Raw genomic sequence first — 13,389 nt, 5'->3', positions numbered from 1 at the left:
TAGCATCATCGTTGAAATGCTCCATAGTGTCTTTTCGGTGACTTCACCTCAAAAGTCGTATATAGCGTACTTCAACCTCCGTTGATGTATAGCTTAAGTTTCACGTATACTTGTGCACTAGCGTTTCGTTATGTAGGGGTGTGAATTTCTGACACAACCTGAAAACCCGACACGAACCTAACACGAAATTTGCGGGTTTAGGTTTAGTCTAAACGGGTTCGGGTCAGTTTCAGGTTGAACCCGCAAACCCGTTTAGGTTAACGGGTCGGGTTCGGGTCAACCTGGTCGGGTTGACGGGTTGACCCGTTTAACACATTTATACTATATTATATTTTTTACAATGTATTTTATGTTATAAATTAAACGGGGTGTGTATTTTATGCCAAGATTGTAACTTAAAATGAGAAATTAACATAGATTTTATAATTTAAATATGATATTATTATATACATTTGTGTTTTTAAGTAAATTGTAATTTTAATATATGAATTTCAGAAAAAAAAAATTAAAAAATTCGGGTTAAACGGGTCGTGTTCGGGTTAACCCATGAAACTTCGGGTCGTGTTCGGGTTAATATGTATGATACGATTTTCGGGTTCGGGTCGGGTTTGGGTTCGTGTAAAATTTTCGGGTTCGGGTCAGGTTGAACCCGCCAACACGACCCGTTTAGCACCCCTATCGTTATGCGTAGGCTGCCTGCTCGGGAAGTTAAAATATCATAGACAATATGGATAATTGTGTGTGCCCGAGTTTATATTCGTGGTTCCTACGTGATGACCTTTAATGAACTTCAACATGAGTTTCCGAAGGTCTTAAACGCATGTTTCCTAAACTCTCAGAGTTTTATGTACTGTATGCGATTGTTTTGTGTACCATGTGTAAAACACCACAATAGCATATGTTTGAAAACAAAATTTTGATTGTTTGTTTTTCGGCAACGGTTGGAGACCATATTCGAGTACTATGCGTTCTGTATGCATTCAAAGTCATAATAGTCTAAGTTCCCCGAGAAAAATGAGGTTAGAGCCTAGGTATCTCAACAGAAAACCTTATTCGCTGTAACCTATGGCTCTGATACCAATCTGTCACACCCCGAAATATCAGAGCATTGGCGTGACTGGACTGGTATCTTCATTGACAGCGGAAGCAAAAACAAGCTAAGACTTCTAGAAATTGAACGCCCACTAAGTACTCGACTCCATATGGTTCTCCTATTCCATCTGTGCCTTGTCTTAGAAATGCAACCTGAGAAAGAAACATGCGAAAAGTCAACATAAAGTTGAGCGAGTTCATAGTTTGTTTGTAAAGATTTGAAGTAAATCTTTTTGAATAACCGGTTTTTGAAATATTGTTGAGAAAACGAATGTAAAATCATTTTCTTGTCATGTTGTATGGAAACGTTGTATGAAAACATGGTATGTATCTTGTATAAATCATGTATTTATGTATAAATCAAGTATTCTCGTATAAATCAAGAATTTCTGTATGTATCATGTTGTTAATGGGTTGCAAGGCCATTAACATGTGACACGACATAGGAAGCAACCAAACCATAGACATTTTTCTAGTTGTCGATTCACGACTGAGACACAAAAGCACTGCTTGGTACTAGTTTTCACTAAGAGTGTGGTGCCCGAAAACCCATTAGATCTAACCTTTTGTTCTGTGGTCTAGGTATATTGTTGATTAAGGGTGCTTATGGTACCCTATTCGTGACACGATTTCTCGTATCATTCCTCAAAACGCATCATATTTGGTACTAGTTATCACCAAGAGTGCTTCTTGTTTTTGTATCCTTCATACCATTTGTAAACATTGTAACATTTGTAACATGTATTTCACCCCCTAAGTTATAAAACTGAAAACAGTTAAGAGAAAAGGGGGAGCATGAACTCACTGGGTTGTCTCGTTTTACGTACGCAGACCAACCCAGTCCCATTATTATAACTAGGATGATCCCATCCCTAATCATGAAAATTATTCATATTTCGATAATACGTATTTGTTTTGTAAAACCGGTATAAAACATAAGCTTTTCGTAAACCATTTGTGTCAGTTAAAACTTGCTTGTAAAATGGTTTAGAAATGTGTAATTCTTGTATGCTTTGCAAAAAGTGCATGTCTTTCCACCTCGAAAACATTTAGAAAAATGTAAAATCGTAAAAAGGTGGGGTTATGAACTCACCTGAATATCCTGTGCAAAGCTAGCTATATACGACTTCGTAATGTCGTTTCGAAGACTTGACTCGCTAGCATGCATTCTACAATATTCCTAAAAAGGAATATCTTAGAAGTTTCTAAATGAACACGGTAACTAAACCACGTGTCACCGAGCTCTACCGAGTCGCTAATCGAACGATTTGATGGTACATTGTTAACTTAATGAAAACGATGGAGTTATACTTGCTAAGTTTCGTTTATTGTCACGATAATTTACTAAGTCTATACACACTTAGTTTTTGAAAGATTTTAAAGTATACAAATATTTATAAAAATATATAAATATATTGTTGTAATCACGTTAGCCGTCTCGAGAAGTCGTATGTGTATGTGATGAGTGTTTTATGAAAAGAATATATATAATAAACTCGCATTATATATCGTATGCCGTTGAGACGTTTGAAATAAATATAAAAGTTATATTTATTTTATAAAACAATCATCGAGTCGTTGTGTTTGAAAATAGATATACATTATATTTATTTTTATAAAGCGAACCCGTGTTGTTTGATATTTGGAATAAATATAAAAACTATATCGAAATCATGTCGTTTGATATTTGAAATAAATATAAACTATATTTATTTTTATAAAACGATTTCGTATTGTTCGGTACTTAAAAGAATTGCCGAAAATAATAAAAGGATTGGAAATATTATACCACATTTTATTTTATAAAAGCATCGTTGGATATAATATCCAAATTGTCGTTTTTGTAAGTTATGCAAAGTCGCCAAAAGAAAGACACTTCTATACTTATTTTTATAAGAAAACTTATATTTCGATTAGTGTGCTTTTTAAGCTTTAAATGCGTTTGTAGTTCGGGTTTTTAATGAAAAACGGACAAAGTTTCCTCTGTTTTTAGACGATCCCGACATCTAAGTGTCGCTATATTTTTCAAAATTCAACCAATAACCAACGCAATGTAATCAAATATATCTCGTCATGCATTTCAAAATATAAACTAAATTATAAACGAAATGGTTCGAGCTCGTTCACGAAATAAATAAAAATCTTAAAATTACGTAAATATTAAACATGTCGTTAGACTTTACCCATGTTCGCGTCAAACGTTGACTAAGTTGACCGAGTTAACCGAGTTAACTGAGTCAACCGAGTTGACTGAGTTAACTGGGTTTGACCCGGGTTGACCACTTTGACCTGTTGACCGCGGCTGACCCGAACCGTTACCGAACCGAGCCGAGGATCCGAACCACATGTTGACCGAAGTTGACCAAGTCTGACCATCCTTGACCGGCTCTGACTGTTGACCCGTAAAAACCCGAAACAACCAAACCCGAACCAGATTTTCAGGGAGTGAACTCGAACCATGTTAGGACCCGGACTGAAACAACCACCACTCCCACTGCCATTATCAACACCATCTTCAGTTTACCAAGGAATAAAGAGAGACGAAAAGGTGTTTACCCGGTGACTTGTCGGACCGAAAGCACCACCGCCACTGCCACCGCCGCGACTCCGCCGCAGACGGAGGTTCTTCGCCGTCGCTCACCACCATCTTTCCGGTCTCTCTCTTTCTTCTCGCCGCTAACATAACCACCCGCCGCCGTCACAAGAATCCCATCACCGCCGCTGTTTCCGGCCTTCGGGGTGAGCAGTCGGCTCCTCTCTTTCCTCCATCGGTCTCTCTATTTCTCGAGAACAGGTGTGTGTGTGTGGGGGGGGGGCGTCTGGTCGGAGAACTGCCATAGCAGCGCTGACTCCTCCTCCTTGTGGTTGCCGGATCAACATCGAGAGGGAGAGGGAAAGGATCTAAGGTTTGTTTGTCTGGATACATGACCGAGAGAGAGAGAGAGAGAGAGAGAGAGAGAGAGAGAGAGAGAGAGGAGAGTGAATTTGTGAGGTCTGCATATTTGTTTTGAATAAATGAAGGTGTGTTTTGTGTTTGGTTTGTGTATTTTTGATTTATGTGTGTGTATTGTCTGAGGAATAAGGGAAGGGGATATGGGTTTTATAGATATGTTTGAGATTTTGCAAGATCTTGTTGAGATCTTGTGGATCTTGTGTGTTCTTAACTTTTGGGACAAAAAAAATCTTGTAGAGATTTGTAAGGATTATATCAAATCTTGTATAAATTTGATAGAGATTTAGAATATATTTTATAGGATCTAATATATTATGCAGGTTTAGGCTTGTGGGTTTTGGGCTTGGGCCCAAGGCCCACAAGCCCATCTCACGTGTAAGTGGCCCGTAATTGCTACGAGACCCGATGTCGCAACCCAAACTCCATAAGCATAAAAATATTCGTGTAACATCCATATTTGTCGGTGTCGTCAGTATTTCGTACGGTTTCAGGCCGTTTTCGCGTAATATTCAGCAGGTTTCCTGTAAATCACCAAACGCGCACTGTATATTCGAATAAACGTTCCTGGGCACTCCAAGGGTCTGGTTAAGTTAATTAGCGTCGTAAACACTATTTATTATTACGTAAAAAGCCTGTTAATCACGTAATTAAGGGCGTAATTTACCGGTTGTCACAACAAAGACCATTGGTCGCCCCGTCATCTCACCATAACCACCTTCTAGACCAGCGCCGCTAATCAAACCAAATTCTTAACCCTAAAACATTGAATAAAAACCGCTGAAACCCAAACCCAAAACCTCAAATCTAAACCAAAATTGATCAAAAATCACAATCTCAACCTTGATTTGCAACGCCATTTGACGATCTGCGATGCCATAAGTACAACCTTGATGGGAAATGAGATCGCCAGCGTTGGAGGATGGGTGGCCGGAGTGGTTAGGGTGTAGAAGGTGGGTGGGATTCGATTACTGTGCATTATTATCCCTTTTGTTGTGGTTGATGGTGTTGCTTGGCTGGTGGTGGCTGGTGCTAACAAAGGTGGGTGGGTGGCGGCATGTGAGGGTGGTGGTTGGGAGAGTGGGGAAAGGATGAGAAAGAGTTCTTGTTTTTGCTATATATTTACCGAAATCGAACTTTATTGGTAAAAAGGCTAAACTACCCTCATGTGACTTGCATGTGATAAGATTTAACCAAAAAAACTAACTGAGTTTTGCCTAAAGGTTAAAACGTGCAAGATTTTGATACGTTAAGGATAAAACTTGCAAATTTTTGAGCTAAAGGACACTGCCTGCAAAACGGTGTGAACATAAAGGACAAAACTTGTAATTTACTCTAATTAAAATCATATATCAAGTTATGTAACTAAGGATCATAATAGAATAGAACCTGGACAATGTGATTGTAGCGACCTACCCAACTTCATTCTCTCAACTAATTCCTATTCATTGTAAAGTGTGTTCCATCCGGCAACAGAACATAATTACTTTTAAAACATGTGTGCTGGTAAAACACAAGAACCTCAAACAAAAACATTATACAAATGATACCGACAATTTCAACACATAACGTAGAAAGTTGATATGTGCCACAACATTTACAATGGAGATAGCCTTAAATGAATATGCACTGACATGTAAAAATTTCTTTGTTCGCGAAACACATAGTAAACGATTTTTAAAAACTTCAAGTGAATCCACCTATGTTATAAAAATAATTCGATTGACAAACATTCTCACAAATCACAATGGTTTAATCAGCTTATAAATCCAAAATTGATTGCATCATAGAAAACAAACAGCTCTAGACAAAAGGGGGGAAATAATCAAAACAACAAATACATAGTCTTCTTCAATTGCGTGAGCGAAACATCTAAAACCCTAATGAAACAATTCAATCCAATAATCAACATTAAATCACCTATGCATCATCCCTGTCGCCGAAGTTAAGCAACATCACCAAACGGATTGGCATCAACAACATAATGAAGACTAAAACAAAATGAAAACAACCCTGGTTGATTTGAAACGCCTCTGGAGGAAGTTTGCCAGAGAAAGAAATCTGTGTAAAGAGGGAGAAGGAAACTTACGTCTTTAGAATAAAGATAGACAGCCAAATGGGCAGATCAAGATTGTGAAGAACTGCAAATTTGGATTTAGGCAGAGATGATGTTGCATAGATGATTCTGCCTTCAAAGGAAACAAAGGATAGGGCTTCTGAAAAGCAACAAAGTACTAAAGTACGGGTCGGGTTTATGTCAGTTGATCCGCGAGTAGCACTATAGCGGGAAAACTTAATGGAAATTGCACCATAGATAGCCACGTGTCCCATAGAAGGTTCCTTATATTATATTTATAGATTAAACAAATTGATCATGAAATTAAAAAAAAAAAACCCATAAAAACCTCCACCTTAGGGTTACTTCAAATTCTTTTTTTTTTGTGATTTAACTTTTAGAGAGACTATTGTAAATGTAGTAAGTTTTTAATGCTTTCTTTAAGTAACTAAACAAAAGAGCAAGTGATGGGTTAAATAGGAAGAATGCACATTAAATACATATGTAAGTTGTACATTTGAGGTAAATTATAATGTTGTCCTCAAATCTTCTGTATATTAGCATAATAAATATAGTAAAATAGTCTAATATTTAGCACAGATAAATATTGTTATGACAATACGGCTTTATGGTTGGCGTGTTGCTATTCAGAGACAAGTCCAAAGGTCAATACTGCATAGTCGACGAACCTGAACCATGTTTAGGTTTCTCATTTTTATTTGCTTGCTCGGTGAGATTGCTTTCATTTGTTTTGATTTTAATATCTCATTTTCACTTGCTTGTAAAATTTTATTCCTACAATCATTGTAAAATCATAATTTTTGTATGGTCTTCCTTGTTTGTTGGCATACTTTGTATTCTTTGTGCGCAGGTTAACTAGTACTTCGTTTGATCTACAGTGGAGCTACACACTTTTCCCATTGGCGACTTGGTAAACGATGTATGTCGTTTTGGTAGAGCAATGTTTACAAGTATTAGTTTTGTAACACGCTAGTAGATGCAGCTATCAACTTATTGCTTTTGTCTCTTGCCCCATTTTGACACCCTCCATCAGCTTAGATAAACATTGTATTCTTGTACAAATGTTGTTTTTAAACTTTGCTTTATGTAATGTAACATGTAGTTTGCTTTAGGGTCTACATATTAACACACCCTTCTGCCTATTTGGACTCTTTTTAAGACACCTCGACAAAATTGTACGACGCGTCTAGGGTTCTCTACACCCATTGAGACGTCTCATATAGACCTGTACGATATGTATAGGGCATCTGTCTCCCGACCAAGTGGCCAACCTCGTACAATGTCAAATCAATCACATGTACGCCAAGTATGTACCTATATGTTGGGCTTATACAGTGACACTATATGCAACGTATAGGCCTATACACAGCGTACTAGTAGACTGATTTGACAATGATTTTGTCTTGGCACGTGATAAAGCGTATACGTGGGTACAGGGCTTTACGCGACATATATCTTTTATTTTGTATGATTTCGTGGTCCTAAAATGCTCGAGCAATCGCTTGTGCATTCGTTATGCCGTTACCTTGAGCCATCACGTGGTCAAAGCATGCATGAAATGTGCGAACATCCCCGAACAAAATATGAAACCTTGACAAAGTGGTGTTTAAATTGCAATTGATTTCTTCAACACCTTGACAGAATCCATCAAATAAGTGTTCTTTAATTGACCCATTACTTGTCTGTCTATTGTCGTATACGTCCATCCAAGAGCTGACCATAACCATCTCTTCTTATTCGGTCCACCTGTTTCTTGCCATTTTTTATATGAATCTATGTAGTGAATTATCAGTTTAGAAGCGCACATGTTTCTTGAAATACGAATTAAATTTTTAGACAGTAATAACTAGTCATTGCAATAGTCGTTTGAAAAACTAGTCGTTATGAAAGTAGCCATTTGAAAAAGCGCAATTATAAGAAATACATATTCTTTTTTACTATTTTCTTTGAATTTTATTAAATAAAAATACAAGATAACGAAAAAAATATATACATAATTAGTTAATTATATTTTTAGGAGTTTATATTTAAATTTATTTAATAATAATAATAATCATTAATTGAATAAAATAAAAAATAAATTATATAAAATTTATATAATTTAAATAAAATGAGAAAGTAGGTGATGAGGCAGATAATGAGATGTAGGTGGTTTGGAGTGGAGGTGGTTTTTTAATGATGTAGCATACTATCTAGGGAGTCTGAAGTTTGGACTTGTTCGATTGTTGTAGATTCTAACTGATAATAAATTGGAACCATTTTTGTTAAAAAAATATTACTTTTTTGCTTTCCATCAAATGATTCCTATCTATACTACTTTAATAAGGATATAGGAAGGACAGAATGGTAATTAGGCAATGTGTTGAAAACACCCTCAATGCATAATGTACAAGTCTTAAGGCATAAAGAAACACAATACTTTTACCCTTCACCCGGATCCATCAAGAGCCGTCCATTTTCTTTCACTTTCTCACACGGATCACAATCTGACGGCTGTTTTTGTGTTCACACGGATCCACTTTCTCATTCCTTCTCTCTCACAACTCAGATGTCTCACAAAACTCCAGATCCTCTCTCTCTCTCTCGCTCTACGACTCAAGAACATCATGCCAGATCTCTCATCAGATGCCGTTTCATGACAAGATCGTTGAAGGTCTGCAACCTTTGTTCTAGGAATCTTGAAAATCTTTCGTTATTACAATTTTCTGTAATCATTGTGACCACTACCGGTTGTAATGCAGTGGTTCCGACACCTGAGCTCTGGTGGAGGAGACTAGGGTTTCGGCGAAGATAAAGCCATCGGAGGCTGAACCACCGGTGCAGGTATCATCTTCATCATCTAAACTATCTTTACATCTGACACCAGATCGACTTCCTCATTATCATCACCACCATTTCTAGGGTTTCTTTACCAGTCGCTTCAAGATATACGCTTCCTCAGCGATGAATCTCTCTAGATCCAACACGAGATCGACTGGTTTGACCGCTCGGTATCTTTCTTTTTACAGTATCTTTTTTTTTTTGTTATTTGAATCGGATCTGTGTAATATTTCAGATCTGTCGTTGAGTTGTTCGTGTTAGGGTGCACCGGAATAACCAGATGTGGTATGTGTTCTATAGTTTATTTTTTTTCTTTAAAGAAGTTTGTATCTTTAATTTTAAGTTGATTATTCTGTTTATCTTGCAAGTATCATCTGGAATGAACAAGCTGGATAACCAGTCGATCTCTACAAAATTTCAGTAAGGTATTGTTCGAGCCCTAGCTTTTTTATTGAGTGAACTCTGTTTATGAAGCTGTGATTGACTGATTTCATGTTGTTTCAACATCGGATGTGTTGTTGTAGCTGATGAAAGGATGACTAGATGAATAATAACTGTTTTGTTTGGTTAATTTGATTGTTTTGAATTGGATGTGTTGCTATAGTTGATAAAAGAAGAATTAAGTGAATAGTAAGACCGTGTGTAGTGGGGCGTGATTTATAAAATTTTTTCAAAAAAAAACGCCCTATAACGCCCCGGTAACCACTACACCCGACGTTACCGGGCGTTATTACCACTACACGTGGTCTAACTGTTTTGTTAGGGTTTACGTTGTTTACTTTTGTAGTCGTCAATTTGTTTGCCAATATTATCATTATGAGACCATTTTCTCCAATTAGCATAAATTAGTATTATATATACGTGAAATGTAATTTGTTTCTTAGCTTAAGATAAAAATAGACTTAAGTTTTATTTTACTTCCATTCAGTTGCTTGAAGTATTCTAAACATTAAACCATATTAAGTATATTTCTTTTCCTGTGAATGTTTAATATTTTCCTAACTTGATTTGGTGAATGTAATGTTTTTCAATTTCTATTCAGTTGTGGTATACATATACTGACTTTGGCATTGTTATTTTTTTTACTTTAAACAAAATGTTGAAAATAGTTTTTTAACCCTTGAAGTATCTCATGAATCTTTTCGAACCTGCAACTCTGTTTCTAATTAATTTTTCCGGGATGTGCATAACTTGAGAAAATCGCGGGGTCCACCAAGGAGACTATGAAACTACGCTCACTGACTCTATATCGCGAGGACCCCGAAGCAAACGGTGTGTCTAGCTGATATTTAACAGTGTGGTAAAGGTAATTGACAGTGTTAAGTTCTAGAGTTTTTGATGAAGTGTTCAGTTGTTTTTTTTGAATCTTTTGACAGTGGGATAGCACGAAAATAAAAAAAAGGTATTTGTTGCATCCAACATTTGCACACGGAAGTACTCTGGTCTTATACGAGGTCCTGACCGGAAAGCGTTACATTTGTGACATTATTACTGATTCTGTGGTTCTTGGTTTCTTCATTGAAGCCGAAAAGATACTCTCAGTGCTCGGAATCGATGATGCAGTTGATGACTTTTTGTGGCAGGTATGTTATAAGTACACGTTCTGGATATAATTCATAACGTTATATGTTTGATATGATACTAATTTAATATTTTCATAATAGGAAATCTCAATCATACTCTCGAAACTCTTGGTCCCGCAGTCCCGCAAATCTTTGAGAAAACGGCGATGCATGACCTACGGACTCTTGTGGCAGAAAGATCAACTATGAACACATATATAAGCGGAGAGAGTTTTGAGATATGATCGGTCTGTTATTAGAAGGATTCATTAAAACGCAGGGTACGTTAGAACTTATTACTGCACCAGCTGCACTATTCCCGTCATACGGCAACCGCAGTTTCCGAGTGTCAGAAATAGTAGCAGGTACGAAAAAAAACAGCCTTTTATTGTTTTAACTTTGAAACTACGTAAGGCGAATTATAATGTGTATTTTTTTGATAAGCCGGAAGCTTTTGTCACCATGCAACCTCGTACGTAGTTGAGACAAGGTCATGGGTGATGATGTTTGAGATTAGTGGATTTGAAGGAACAGGAACCCTTCAGAGCAGGGTGTCTTCGTTAATATCACATGGCGGGGCGGGGGAAAACCCGTCCTCGGCCCGGGAACATAGCGGTCTAATGAGTTGGCAACAGGGCTCTTTTAAGAGAGAGTTTCTCTCATCTCCATACCGATGTTCAAGGAATTGAAACAAAGACATTATCAATTATGGTTTTTCAATTTGTTTTTTGCAAGAAATATTAAAACCGTTCTGATTCCTTGAATGCAGAGTTGCACTTAGGGTTTTTCAATGCTTTTGTCTTGCAGATTTAGATTTCATCTCATCAGATGTGGGTTCCTCTGATGTTATCCTTTTTTTTGTGGGAGAAAGAGGGAGCTGGAGAGAAGAATGGGCAGAGGAGTGAGAGAATGGAAGATGGGAGCCGGCCAAGATGCCGATGGTGGATGGTATTAGTGTCGGAAGATGGATGGGTCGGTAACCATCGTAAACCCCGACGGCGGCGCTAGAGGTTCGCGATAACCACAGACTTCCGGCGAACACAATGGTGAAGACAGAGAGACGCTAACTTTTTAGATCCTTCGGCGGCTGCAGGTAAGTCTCGCGGTGACTACACCAACGAACGAAGGTACCGGATCTTGTGGATCTGGTGTTGACGGCGTCTCGGGTTCCGCAATAGGCGGCAGAGACAGCTGCTATGTGGTTGTACTGACCTTACTAGAAAAGAACCGTCATGGTACTTGTGACGGTGGCATATGAACGGGGATGGATTCAGGTCAGTAACATTTGTATCCATTATTGCTTTATTTATCTGTTTTTTTTTTTTTTGGAATTTATTGTGTCTAAATTACAAAAATGAGTTCAGTTTGAGTTTTTTGGGAAGAAACATGGGTAATGTTGTTATGTATTATCAGTTGTTTTATATCAGGGAATTTGTTGGCAGATTGCAAACTCATAAATCTTCCCTCTAAGCCTCTCTCTCCAGGTCAAGCTGGTGAGTCCATACGTTTATATTTTGATTAGTGCATAGAAGGGATTGTGTTTTTTTTTTCAACTCTATGCATATATTCGATACCAAATTTGATTGTTACAACTCATTTCTTTTCTTTTTTAAATAGACTTGGTATATATATATATTTTTTATAATATTTGTCCTTTTTTTAGTAATATGTGCTTACAACACCAGCCAACTTCAGGTACTAAAGGTAGTTCAAGTCATCGATTGTCAAGGACGAGTAGTTGCCTTGAATGCTGGCAGCAAGTTATGTGCTTCAGCATTTTTCTTACCTGTAGAGCGACTAAATATAATAGATATGTTATCCATATATCCCGCTTAGCATCGTCAAACTGTCTTCTGTCTTCTGTAATGTATTGAAGACGCAACATGTCAAGTTTACTAAAAATCATTTTTGTTGACCTTACATGTGGCTGTGCTTTGAATTTCTTGCGGAAGGGAGGAGATCTTTTCAAGATAAATGGGAGGCTCCTACAATCCTCCACGTCTAGCTGAGCCAGTGCCTGAACCGGCTAAAGCGGAGGGGTGCGCTTCTGAACCAGCAACAGAAAACAGTCAGGTTAAAACAACATAACTGATTACCTGTTCACACCTGGAGGATTTTCATGCCTTTATATGGCTCAACCTTTAAAAAAATTTCCCATGAGGCGCCTTCTTTTCATCCATAAGTGGTTTGCCGGCCTGCGTTTCTTCCGCGCAACAACACATGCTTGACATAATTTTTTGTTTCTGTTTTTTCCTTTTTTTTTCTTTTTTTTGTTGGGCTTAAATTCTATTTGGTGCTTGACATATTTAGTTTTATACATTGTTTATATATAATTTTGAGATGGTATTAAACTTGTAATGGATATGGAAACAACGATGAATCTTGTTCATATTGGTTTGGGCATGTGACTGACCTGAGTATGAATCTCACAACTGATCTTTTTTAGCAAATATTCAGTGAAGTTAGACCGAGAGAGGGAAGCACTTAAAGCCCACTTATTTTTTTTTTTAATTTTACAAAGAATCTGGCCGATTGACCCTCTACATATTTATGAAATGCCCTTCAAATATCTTTTACTTCCTACTAACAAAAATTAGGAATATATTTGCCAAAAAATAATTTGTCTCGCAATTTGAGCCACTAAATAAATATAAAACAAACTTAATGGGCAAAAATTGCTGTAAATGTAAGAATTAATAAACATTACTGTTATAGAGTTAGAGGTTAGGGCCATAGGGTACTTAAAACTACAAAACATATTGAGATATATCTAAGTGTTAATAATAGTTACCTCCGGTTGAAAACGTCAATCTTCGTCACTGCCGAAAGCCTCATTGTAACTGATGATACGATTCATCATTCAAAACCGTTGATATACCCACATCTTT

The 13,389-nt window shown here is 37.2% G+C and overlaps 1 long non-coding RNA gene across 22 annotated transcripts; it reads left to right on the top strand.

Annotated features, from left to right (window-relative positions):
* The first annotated feature begins 8,637 nt into the window (after positions 1 to 8,637).
* Positions 8,638 to 12,904, top strand: LOC110940486. 22 transcript variants are annotated; one of them, XR_004885378.1, is made up of 12 exons: positions 8,639 to 8,772; positions 8,861 to 8,942; positions 9,021 to 9,096; positions 9,175 to 9,224; positions 9,308 to 9,364; positions 10,136 to 10,245; positions 10,316 to 10,341; positions 10,464 to 10,522; positions 10,604 to 10,866; positions 10,946 to 11,775; positions 11,944 to 11,994; positions 12,197 to 12,904. It is a non-coding gene; the product is annotated as an uncharacterized LOC110940486 (long non-coding RNA). The 22 variants fall into 22 exon arrangements; XR_004885379.1 differs by having other exon boundaries at positions 10,316 to 10,522; positions 10,946 to 11,212; positions 11,309 to 11,775; positions 11,915 to 11,994; XR_004885377.1 differs by having other exon boundaries at positions 8,638 to 8,772; positions 9,308 to 10,245.
* Positions 12,905 to 13,389: the final 485 nt, after the last annotated feature.

Source organism: Helianthus annuus, chromosome 2, assembly GCF_002127325.2.
Source record: "Helianthus annuus cultivar XRQ/B chromosome 2, HanXRQr2.0-SUNRISE, whole genome shotgun sequence".
In the NCBI taxonomy this organism is placed as follows: Eukaryota; Viridiplantae; Streptophyta; class Magnoliopsida; order Asterales; family Asteraceae; genus Helianthus; species Helianthus annuus.
This window is presented reverse-complemented; position numbering and strand designations above follow the sequence as displayed.